The following is a 13,896-nucleotide window of genomic DNA, read 5'->3' on the forward strand; positions in this document are numbered from 1 at the left end:
CACAATGGAACAATTACATCATGACCTGTGCATGACACAATCTTTGCATAGTCATCCTACCTGGAGTACAATCACTCCGTTCTCATGTTGAGTTTCTGGAAGTCATTCATACTCCCCGGCCCTAGATGTATCCATAAAATCTCAGAGTGTTGGATATCCTTTTCACTCCCTAAAACTGATCCCCCAAAAATCCATGAGGATTTATGCACCATCCAATGTCACTAGAAGCAAAAATCAGGAAAGAAGAGAAACAAAAGAAAATGACTTGAATGACTTGAATGGGTATCAAAGTAGGCTGCCCCATTCAATTTCTACTACTTTGGCTATGGCCAAAGAGTCTCTAACCATGGGATTCTAAACGGTCTTAGTTCGGGTGCATCAAGAAGTACACGAAGGCGATTGAGTGGTCAAGATGGGATCATCCACCCTCGGTATAAGAGGCAACAGCTCAAGGAAGACGATGCAACGAAGTCCTTGGCCAAGGCAGTGAAATATCAGAGAAGAGTTCTCCGATGATTTCCGAATGCATCAGTGCTAACTCGGATGATCGATTAGGGTTTGACAGTTGCCCATACCCTAAGTCGTCTAAGGAGCGTCAAGTGGATGAGGGATTATACATACACGATAACCGGTGACTAACAGGTTCCATGAGTGAGTCGATACACACTCCTTTGTATCTTCTAGGACACGAGGTGTTGCTTGGCACCCCACGTGTCGGAGTCTCGACCTATTGATTGGGTTAAATTGATCCGACATTAATTATTCTATATGATGATATAGTTAATTAATTTATAAGGCCAATAAAGGTTATTGGGCTGCTGGAGTCGTTAACTAAACTGATACATGGGCCTAGAGGGTCACACATAAATGGTCTTTTGGACGTTGGAAGATATACTTAAGTTTTGGGGGTTTCATGAAAAAATACCCACTTAGTATAAATAGGGGAAGGCCCTGAACAAAATTCACCCAGGCCAGAATTATTCAGGGGCCTTTTCCCTCCTTCTCCACTCTCCCCACACCCCCTCTCAATCCTTGATGTGATTGGGACGACGTAACAACGCTGACGGAGATTGAACGGGGCTCGTCTACGAGAAGAAGGAGATCAGATGTGCCGAGGATCACGTGGATACGTCTAGAGGCTACAGAACCCAACATGAATATCATCACTAAGTGTGATACATCTAGTGACAAATACACACTAACAAGTTGTGGGCAAGGCAAGTGATACAATCTTACCACCTGAGGATTTAGTAGAGATTGTGGTGTATACACACTAGGTAACAGAATTAATGGTAGCATCTATGATGATGAAAACCAGGATATCATTGATTCTGATAAACCAAGGAAGAGGATAAAGATGTGATTCTAAATAATATGAAGATTACTCTAAGCTTATCCTCATGTGCCCAATAGGTGAGTTGTGTTTTCTCTTTATAAATCTTGAGCAGATCACCCGTCCGTCAATCCCTCAAGAAGGCACCCGAATGCAATTTTGAATTATAAAATCACTATGTTAATCATAATCAGGAATAAAAATCGCATTCTACAAATATGGGGGATCAATTTTAAGATCCATGAGAGTGGTTGGATAGAGGAGGTAAAAACAGAACTAGCCTTAAAATTCTCAGCAAAACGCCTTCTACATCATAAGATATCCCATTGGGAAATTAAATCAATATTGAATGTTGATTATTTTTCTCCCCATGTCGTATGTCCCTAGTATGGTACAATCCTTACGTTTCATGAATATTATTCATCAAAATACACCTTTACCTCCAGTCCAGTGCTGACACGTGCTCTGGATTTAAACAGCACTGATGCACCAATAATATCATGACATTTCGTGCTTTATTTATCATCACCAATAAGATTTTGCCTCATAGACCTGAAGAGAGTAAAAAAAATGCATATGAATGAATTAATTTGCCATTTCGACTTCACTGAATCACATGTTTCCATCTATATCCATGAATTCAAGAAAACCTGGGATATTAATTCCAAAATAAAATTACAATTTTCTCAGTTTGCCACCAGTAGCCTGTGTTAGTCAGAATTTATTACAAATAAGTTGGGTCAGCATTTATGTGTGGAATTCTAGCCTCAAGTATCAGTCTCCTTAATGACTTTAATGGCACAAACATTATTATTATTCAACATTAGTAATTAACTGACTTGACATAGATTAATTTATCCCAATCAATAAGTTAAGTTTCCCTTTCTTATGAAGCAGAGATACACCTTTTGCTTAAGAAAATACATAGTTGAACACTCTAATGGAGCCCTTTTCATCATCAGTTGCCATATATTCTTAATCCTTCATCAGTTGCCATAGACTTCAGATTAGATGTCAAGCCTAATCTGTCATTTTGGTTAGTACAAATGTGTAATGGAGATCCTTGGAGCACATTTCTCCAATATCTCCACTACCTTGCTAGAGTCAATCTCCTCACATATCAAAGCCGAATGCTCCCATTTTGACTACTCAATCACCTTCATGTACTTATTACTATATCTGAGTTAAGGCATCATTGAATCTCGAGATTTGAGACCCATACATCTTAGTTAGCCGCCCATGCACAATATGTTCTCACTGTCTCAAGTCGACACACCAATTATACATTTGACACAAATCAACATGTTTGATGTTTATGTATAATACTATTTTTGGATTCCTACAAATTAATTCAGTCAACACTTTCTCTAAAGAGCATCTGCCACATGTGCTTAGTGTATCCACTATAAGGGCCACAATACCAACCATATTTAATATAAGCAGGATCAAATATTGTTATTATTTTTAGATAGTTTGATATCAATATTTAAAATACTTCAAAATATGAATAAATAGAATACATGTTTAAAGAGCAACGATCATTTTTTTACGATCTTATCATAATTCACCAAGTCAATGAATAAATTATTGGGCTTTAGTATACATACTTCACGATAATACTAATGAATAAATATTTATTTCAATAAAAGTATGATTGGCTTGACAGTTGCATTATCCACATACTTTTTTAGGAGGATACTATCAAATCATGGATGACTGAGGGATATAAGGTAAATTATGTTTTCCATTTCCCAATTCCATCCTTTCCTCAAACCCATTTAAAAGATGGGATTTAGATCATTAGAAGACTTCTTGAAAATTCATTATTTTGACTTTACTTAATCCTCTGCCATAATGGGGATACTTTTAATAGTTGTGCATGCCTCAATAATACTTTTGATCAAGGGAAAATAGGCACTCACACTAGTAGTTGAATGATTGTATTTGTTGATAAAATAGAAGCCTTATATATATTAAAAGGCTTCTTAGTTTGACCATACGCTGAACAAGTCAAATCATGTATTCAGTACTTGTATTTTTTATGATATGAAGATAAACATGGTATTTATCGCTGTCCAGGTATTTTTGTGAATTTATCTTCATTTGATTTGTAGAATAATTTGTTCAAAATATTAATTACTACCTTTGTGTAATTAAGGCTGAATTTACTGTTGATTTAATAAAAATTAATTACATGAAGATATTATTATCCAACAGAAATATCTTTACTTAAATAATGTGTTAAATATATTTAAAATTTTAAGAATATTTTAAATCTGAAGTCCTTGACATAACAGCTAGTTTTTGCTCTTAACTCTTAAAAGGTATTTTGAAATAATGGAAAAATTGTAGGTATAAAATATGAAAATTAAAATGAGTATTATTTTATATTGCTTAATCATAATAAATGAATATGACTGTTGGACTTTTACACAGTATCATTATGCCTTTTTGGATTTGTAAGTCCATATATACAGTTTTGAGCCTTAATTTCAAACTACATTCTCCATGCCCTTTGAAAACCGCGGTCCAAAAGCTGGAGATATCTCTCAATCCCTAGAGTAATTTTTTAGCCATTTTTAGCATTCTTTGAAAGGATCATTTGTTTAACATCAATCCAAGTCCATAGAACTTGGAATCATGGTTTTTTGGTGCTGGTGTTTCAAGATTTAAAGGAAAGAAGATTGGCCTCTGAACTTCCCATATCCTCAACCTGGTGATAAGTTTACGATCTTTAGCATAACTTATCTACTAATTTTGACCTTTTATTTTACATATGAATTGTTTCTAACATCGATTCAAAGCCAAAACACTCGGAATTGCATCATTTGGTTGATTTTTGAAAGAGTTGGTCTTAAAGTTGGACACACAGAAATCAGGCAGTAAACTAAGGATGTGGAAGATCGATCTCCCGATATTTGGCTGCTTCCATTTTGAACACTTTTCAGGAGAAGACTTGTGTGAAATTGTGTTAAGAACCGTACCAGGTGAAATCATCACATTTGTTACAGTATTGAATAATATATTTGAGTTTTAAGTTCCAAATGTGAAACACAAATCAAGAAATTCATTCGAAGAAAAAATGACCAGAAATAAGGAGGTATTACTGAAGAGAAGTCATAGTTGTATTTATGAATCGTTATCTCTGAATTAATTAAATTTTGACATATAAGCATTCTTGTTGAAATACATAAAATTGGGCCTTGTCTTGAATACTATTTTTTGTAGCCATCATACTAAGTGCTGTTTAGGAGAAGACATTATTCACAAATATACTGTTATTTCTAGATATTTGTGATCACTCAGGTTAAGGCTTTGGGGGCCAAGTTGAAGTACAACAAGCAACGTCATTCTGTGGAAGCCTTTGCAGGTTGTGGACGACAAAGCTTGATCAACTTCTTTTTCTTGGTATCCTTGTTCAGCTCTGTTTCCAAGTGATTTTCTTGGGCGGTCATTCACACAAACTCGGTTAGAGAACATCATCACTTTGGGGCGGATATCCCCGAACAACATTAAGGATTAGCCTAAGCTGATTTTTTTTTAAAAATGATTCTCCTATTTCCTCTACCTCATTTCTTAGTTAGAAAAACCCTAGGATATTAAAAAATACAAATATAATACAAATAGAGAACCTAACTCACCCCACCTCTTAGGTTATTCGTTGCCCACCTAAAATAACAATAATTTAATGGATTTAATTCATTCAGATAAGTTTTGCAATCATTTATATGATAAATTTTTATGATAACCATATATAGAAATAATATATTTTTTGTAATTTTTGGGATGATGTATAAATGACTCCAAGTCAGATTAAATTACAAAGCTAAATTAGAAATTTCTGTCAGCCATAATGACCTTTATAGTTTCTGTATCTTATGATATTTATTTCAAATATGAGTGTCCTTTTCAAATCAGCACATAAATATTGAAAAATTATATATTTGAAGACATATAATATTAATCATATCAATACATATACTTGTTTGTCAAATATATTTCAAAACATCTTCCTTATTTCTTGTTATAAACCCTCCCTATGTTTGAGTGATTGAAATGGTGATAACATATAAATGGATCTCTAGAGAATTTTTGATGGCACATGCCACCTTGACCCGTCGAAGACGTCATCTGCACTGCACGTGATGTAATATGCAGTCGGTCGAGATCAAAAGACTCGTGTTACAACACAGGGAGATTGTGTGTGCAGACTATGCAAAATGATATGATGTAAATTTTAAGCTCAAGCTCAAGAAAAAGAGCGATTAAAGTCTAACGATCAATTAAATCAATGAAGTTCGATTGGAACACAATCGACATCCCACTGTCCCTTGGGACCAATTTGATGCTACAAGATGAGGGGTAACTATATTTACCCGTCGGCATCCAATCCTCCTCAGTAAACTACTAGTGATTAACCGCAAGAAAATATCCCATCTCTCACTAGGATGGGTTATGTTCGGTCGTTAAGGACAATCCTAACTCTTAGAGGTATGGATAATACTTCAACAACATTACAAGAAAAAATCTAATCTGCGAATGAAGGGAGTGATATCCGTCGATGTCCCAGTAGTACCGTGTGAGCGGATCCGAACAGTGGTGGGCACACCAGCAGGACGTAGTGCGTGGACAGGGCGCGGGCTTGGGCAGAGTGAGAAGCAGTAGAGCGCTAGAGGCTGGCGAGCGTACGCGCTGCCGTGGTAGTGGGCGGGCGTGCGGCCGAGGGCGGCACACAAATGGGCTGTGGCGCAGGATGGTGTGCAAATGGTGTCGCACACGCTTGAGGGATCTGGGCGGGGCATGAAGCGGTGACCACGACACGCTGTCTTGGCAGGAAGGTGGGGAACAGGGTCACCGGGAGGTCGACCAGGCAGCAAGATTGTCCTAGAAAACCAGTAATCGCCAGTGTGGGCGGCGGCTAGAACAACTGGTCATAGGCGTGACGGGGTTTTAACATATGGGAGATGGAGAGGCACTTGCTAGGAGGATAACATCATCGTCGAAACAAAGAAGACAACAAAAAACATGAAATCTCCAAGAACTGGCTCAAGAAGTCGCTCCTTGAGCATTTCTTGAAGCGAAACCAAATCAAGAGCAAAGATGATTCTTGACGGTGAAGTAGAATCAAATGACAAAGGGGAGAGCGCTTGCGACGTTCCATGGAGGCTCGACATGGTGTGGTGGCCACGATCTTCCCACGATCTAACTACAGGGGCTATCTATGAATAGAAGAAGAAAACTAAGAAAACTCAAACTTTTAATTTTCTATTCAAATTCTCTCTAAGATTCCTCTTGGGCATGCCGGCCTTTATATAGGGCGGAAGCCATGACCAATTTGGCCATAACATGGGGGGGACTGTCTCTTGACGAGCGGCCCTATCAAAACGATGAAAATAAAACCGTTCAAAAAGGACCAGGCCCAAAACATGATAGCCCTTGTCAACAATTTGAGAGGAAATGAAATTAAAAATAAATGATAAAATATGAACAGGTGCTGTTGTTTTGTCAAGCAGAGTACTTGAACGACGATTTGTGGGCGCCGACTCGATCAGCTCGGATAGGCTGTTGATGTCATTCTGTGCTGGTGGTGAGATGGTCCCCCATCCGCACACCATTGTCATCGACTGCTGGGTGAATCATGCTCATTTTATTGTATTTTGATTCCCATCATTTTCATTAGTTATGTTTCATTTTCTTTGCACTCGTGGACTCGCTTTCATGTTTTTAATCCAAACTTCTCATGGATTAGAAGCCCAAAGGTAACATTTTATCGTGTTTGGCATTTTTATCTGATTTACTTCTCACAGGTTTGAAATGATAGGAAGGTTTTTTATTGAATCTTTATTTCATTCTAATTAATTCGAAATGGTAAAGATGTCCTAAATTAGCAAATCATGAAAACCATTTGCAAATTTCAGAAATAAGGGACTAGAATGAGTGTTTTAAAAGTCCAATATCATTCAAAATGATTAATCTAGACTCAAGGAATATTAATTGAATTGATAACAAAGTAAATTTCAGAATGAAAGCGATTGAAATTGGAATATAGGAAAAATGGCAAACACCCAATTTTCTACTAATTTTAGCATGAATTTGGGGAAGAAATGCGGCAATGGATCTGCAAATTCCTGCCGGAATCAAGCTCCAAATTGCTCCTAGTTGATTTGAGTCTTCAAGGAAGCTAGGCGTTCTTCCATGAGCTTAAAATTAAGAGTCTCCAGCTCAATTTCCTTTTTCCCCTTTTATCACCATGGAATCAAAAGAACAAGTTCTTCTAATTCTGTTACCACTCTTGTCTTTTGCACGTAGTACACAGACTGCACAGTGCAACACGATTGGTCATCTATTGTGTCATGTGGCTCCATGTAGTGCGCAATATGCGTACGTCGTGTGGCATTTAACAAACAATTGAGCGCTAAAACTAGTCCAATAAAGGCCAGTTTGGATTAAAAAAAAGCAATTTTACTTAAATCACAACTGGAAATCATAATAAATTGTTTATTAATGCAAAAAAAAGTTTTATGAATTTATAAAATCCATTTTATTATTTAATTTATTTTTATTTATAGAGATAGGTCAATTAAAACAATTAGTTTCTAATAAACATCATTTTATAAACGTTTTAAATGTACAAATTCACCTAATTATTTGCTCAAAGTGTTCTTTAACTTGAAATTTAAGAAAACTCTTCTTGTAACCTAAAATCATGATAAGATTATTTAAAAATAAATTTTTTTACGCATTAAAATCCCAAAAATATGATGAAATTAGTACTTTATTAGCTCTTATTTGCATGTTATCATAACCCCCCACTTTACATATCGCTAGTCACTTAGCAATAACTGAGATATCAGCGGCTTGACAAGTCCAAATTTCCCTCGAGGCATCGTAATATTGGGTAGTTTAAGTTTCCCTTACAAGTGCCATGCAAAGTTTTCTTATAAAGAACAAACCTTATGGGAAAAAGATTAAGTAGCTCATGAAGGGTCCTCATTTTTCTCAACAACAGTCATTTAATCTCAATGCCTCAAGAGTAAAACAAAATAGAACAGTTATTTCTTCTACAAGATTTCTCGCCCTTATCCTTTGGAGTTTGTATTTAGGGTTTAAACTGAACTCCTATCTAGTGCCCATGCAGGAATTATGCAGGAATTATGCTTATTTCCGTATGTGGTTTAAGCCACTTATTGTGTACAGAGTACTTAATTCCTCACTACTGCAAATGGCTTTTGTGCAGAGCACTTATTTGTGCCTAACGCCACTTATTGGGTATGTTGTAGTGAACCTTATTTCACTCTTTTTCACATGGTCAAAAATAGAATTGGAGTGATAATACCATTAAACCTTCACCATTGGTAATAGGCTAAGGGGAAAGAATTTCAGACTAAAAAACTAAATGAAGTGAGCTTTGAAATTCTCTAAGCTATGTTGAGGTTTAACCCCGAAGGGACTCGCCTATTGAACCACTCCTATAACTGTATTTAATGGCACATAAGGTTACTCAATCTATCTTTCAGCAAAAATTGGAGGATGGTCTCAGTAGGTCGACCTCAGTTATTCCTATGGCATAGCAAGGTAAAATTTTTACTTAGTTATGCAAAATTCTTAAGTGAGGAAGAAAATATACTCCTATGACCTGTACCCCCATCTTATGTTTGTTCATGGGTTTCCCGAAACAATGAAACTACATGCTTAATGCAAACAACATAAAAATTCTAAAATGGACATATGAAAGCAAACCTTGGGTGTAGGGATGTTCTTCACCTTGCTTGGGTGTAAGGATTTTCTTCACCTTGATCAGGTGTAGGGATGTTCTTCACCTTGATGTTGAACGATTTGCCCTCTTCTTTGTGTAATTCCAATAAAGAAAACAAAAGGCAAAGTTATGCCTAGCTTAGCTCTTTTTTTTGGGAAAGAAATTTATAAGTAGCAAACTAAAGAGCATGCCAACGAAAAACTAGATCTTATGCTAAAAGTAATGATACTTCTATACTAATACAAATAATTCTATTCCCATATGGATGTATTTGTATTGCATGGTGGGTTTCATGCTTCGGTGAATCCATATAACTTTGATATAGAGTGGAACTTTCAGTTAATGGATACCAATGCAATAAAATTTTTATTTCATCCAAATAAAATAATCCATGAAATACCTATATGATCCCCTAAAAATATATTTGAAAATAGTTTCCTGAAATGACACATCAAGTGGCTTAGATGGGATATTATATTCAATCACGATATGAGAGAGACTTTTGTTTTCCATGAAATGATCATCCCAATCTGAAAAGAATTTTTTTTAAAAAAGATGAAATTACAGATTGAAAATATGAAATTACAAATATGAAAATATGAAATTCAAGCATGATTACTTGAACATATTGAACCTGAAGACTCACTTTCTCATTATGTCAATCAGTATATGACAATTTACTTCAATGTGGCATAACATCTACTTCTCTAGTTATTTTATTTTCCAAAGATATGGCATGAAGAGGCAAGTATGTAAGATTTAAATGCTCATTCATGGATATTAAAGGTTATCATCAAAAAAATTATTCATTACTTTAATATCATGAATGAAATCTCTTTCTTTTTCATCATCATAATCACATATTCTCATCTTTTGTTCTCGTATAACTCCTCTTTATCCTCAATTAAATCATTTTCGTGCAATTGTTCATATTCATATTCAAAAATTCTTCCACAATCTTCAAATATGATATGATATTGATAAGAATTTCATCCAACTCCGTTACATAACCTTTATCCTCCATAATAAAATCAACTTGTCTCCTTGGAACTCCAGAATAAAATACTTGTGGAAAAGGGATCGGTGGAAGATAATCCGCAAAATCTAAAATCTTTCCAATCACTTAGTCATTCTTCTCCTTATTCTCACCTCCATTAATCAAATCGTTGAAATCATTGACCAAATCAGAAAATAATTCTTCATCTACCTCATTTGCATCCTAGCATGCATGATATCATTATCTCTGATTTTATATTCATGAACTTCATTAATGAAATCAACTGGTACCTATCTAGATTCAAGTTCATGATATAATAATTTTCATGGTATGAAGATGATGAATCATAAATTTGAAAAATTTAAGGAAATTTAAGTGAATATTGATCTTCTCTTTCATCAGACAGTTGTATAGATTGGAGTTGGGCTGAATGCTCTGAAAACTCATATCTCTTACAGATTTGCATTGATTTCAGCAGATAGATATGCATCATAATGATCTTCTTCTCTTCTTCCCAAGCCTTTTTCCTTTTCTGACAATCTTATATATTCCTCTCATAGTTTGTTTTCAACAATAAAATCCAACAAACTTTTGTTAGTTTGATCATGAGAATAAGATGAAAAAGCATTTAAATATTCAGAATTATCATTGGCATATGGATTACGATTGTCAAAAAATGAGTGATATTTGAAGTATTTTGCATTTTTTTAAAAATCTTCAATTCAAAAAAGGTTTTATCACCAGGATTGCAAGTAGACAGAGAATAATAATTTGAAGATAGGGATACATAGGAAGTATAAATGTCAGAAATTCTATAATTCTCACATTCAGTTTATTGAAATCCATTCATATCCCCCAAAATAAGATTATTATCATGAAAATTAGGAGGAATAGGATGAAAATACGAAGAATTACTCCAAAATTGATCATATAAAATGGAATTTCCTGAGTAGTATTGACTATTGATAATACCCTGTCTATTCTCTTGAAATTCACTCATGCAACCATCGATGTGATCATATGACGGATTCCAATACAAATTAGAAAAATTGAGAATTAAGTGGAGCATGCAAGTTATAGTTATCGTAATAATCAGCGAAATTCCATGTGGGTGTGCCGGTTTAATCATAAGAATAGGAAGGATAATTTACCTGATTATCTGGAGAATAAGTTTCCATATTTTCGTTATTAATTCCATCACAATTAAACATTATTCAAGCAAACTTGAAAAATGTCAAATTACAATTGAAATACATGGATGGTATTCATTCGTTCACTTAAGTTTTCAAAAAAAAAATACCTTTGTCAAAAAAAATGAAAGTAGGCCTTGTAATTGTATTAGAGTGGTGACTATTCCCGCATATCAAGCGGGTGACCCGGATTCGATCCCCGGCAATGACGCCAATTGATATGTTCAAAAAGTATGCGTGTATATGTCATTATTTAAGGGTTTTCCAAACTTAATCAATAATATATATTTACTTATTGCTTAGTGCTTAAGGGGTTGAACCCTAGGGAGATGATACATAAATTCAATTTTTATTGGATTAGGGATTAGCACTCTAGATTTAAGAGATAGAGAATTGTTTTACTCAGGTGATGGAAGAGGCATGTAAATTGTAACTATCCTTCTACTCTATCAGCTCGAATTATCTCAAATAATCAGATATTTGATTCTAAAGTTTTATTATCAGTAAGGTTCAGATTATAATTAGTTAAAAAGTATTGATAAGAATTACTAACTAATCCCCTAACTAGATTTTTTAGGCATTCAGTTGATCTTAGATTTTTAGGATGTTAGCATCAATAAACTCTAGATCAAGAATTTCTCAGTAATCATGCTTTTACTTATTTATTTAGCCCAAAGACTTAATTCAGCTTGAGTTATGTTTTTGAATTATTTTGTGAACAAGAAATGGTTTGGAGGAGGTAGTCAAACCTAATTGTTTTTACAAATCTTTTTTGTACGGATTAATCCCAACTTCTCACGCATTAGAAGTACTAAGGTAACATTTTCTGGTGTTTTGCATTTTTATCTGATTTATTTCTTATGGATTTGGAATGATAAGAAGGTTTTTTATTGAATTTGTATTTCATCTTATTTAATTCAAAATGGTAAAGATGTCCTTAATTCGTAAATAGTGAAAACTGTTTGTTAATTTGAGAAATAAGGGACTAGAATGAGTGATTTAAAGGTCCAATATCATTCGAAAGGACTAATCTAGACTCAAAGAGTACTAATGGAATTAAAAACAAAGTAGATTTTGGAATTAAGATGATTGAAATCAGAATTTAGGAAAAACAGCGAACATGAACGAAACTACGAATTGCAAAAATTTAATGCCAAGTCAAGTGGGTTCTACCCCACCTGCTTGGGTCATCAAGAGTGACACTTTGGCCCGTAGCACCATCGTCAGCCAAGCACTGATAACGTGCTTCAAGTGAAAAGGGAAAGGGCACCGAGCTAGCCAGTGTCCGTCCTTAGCTCTCCTGATCAATATGGGAAGGGCCGAGCAGGACCAGAACAGAGAATTGGAACCGTTACCCTATGGGGATTATTTCACAGATGAGGAGATTTCAAACAGGTATGAGTCACCCGACGCACAAGTTGGGTGTGCGTCATACTATTCCAACACCCGCTCCATGCCCAATTGTTATGTGACTTGCTAGATTCGCCGGTGATTGCCCAAGCACAAATGGGATGTCCATCCCACCTGGCGTTACATCATAGGTTAACCCTGCACTTGTCCTGTAGAGGAAAGCCCTGATGGCTGGCACGACTCTATGGACATTGGTCTTCTACACTTTTGTCAAAATCAATGACAAAGCGCGTAAGTTGGCAGTGGATAATGGCAGTTGTGCCAACGTCATATCGGTCGTGATGGTCATCCGACTCGGGTTGGCAGCCTAGCCTCATCCTACCCCTTACAATGTGTCGTGGATTGATGCTTCATCAATGTAAGTGAAGCGACAATGCCACGTCTAGTTAAAGATGGGTATGTACGATGAGACCATCCTTTGTGATGTCCTTCCTATAAAAGCAGGAAGTGTTATCTTGGGTCATCCTTGGATCTATGACCACAACATCACCATAGCCGGCAGAGCAAACACGTACCCATTTCTGCACTAGGGACAACGGGTCTTGTAGTACCCTTACACCATGAAACCAGCATCAAAGAGTGCCCCGACCAGAATGGTCGGGCTAACGATCGGCCGCCATCCTGAGCCCCTCTGAGGTCTAGGATGCGATGACGATGATCTGCCATCATGCCCTGCTGATCGCGCCGCCCGCCAAATCGCCCGCGCAACCAGACAGAAGACTCACACTGCACACAGCGCCGCCAGGGCCGCTCACCCAACTATCAGAACCGCCCGTGTCGCCCCTGCCATTCACCTAGAGCATACACATGTCATCCCCACCGGCTTCACCCATGAGATTCCCCGAGCTGGTGCAGATCCCACACTCCTCCTAGGAAAGGATGATCAGTGGTGGATGTGTTGTGACCATCGTGCCATCCACGAGGTAACGACCCATTGTCGTTATCCCACCCCATGCCCCGAGCACATGTATAACTCCTCAAAGGCCCGCACCACCAGGGTTAGCCCACCCGAGATCACCAACGGCCATGTCCCTCGACGACCCCATACCCTTGCACCCGTAGATCTTCGCCATTATGCATTTACCCAGCATGTTCTGCAATTGCATCAGCATCGCCATGTTAGATCCAAGCATATGCATGCGAAGTACAAGCAGGCTGCCGATTTGCATCGTTCGACTCTAAGTGTTGAATGTGGGGAACTGAGTGATGG

The sequence above is a fragment of the Wolffia australiana genome, chromosome 5 (genome assembly GCF_029677425.1).
Source record: "Wolffia australiana isolate 7733 chromosome 5, ASM2967742v1".
NCBI lineage: Eukaryota > Viridiplantae > Streptophyta > Magnoliopsida > Alismatales > Araceae > Wolffia > Wolffia australiana.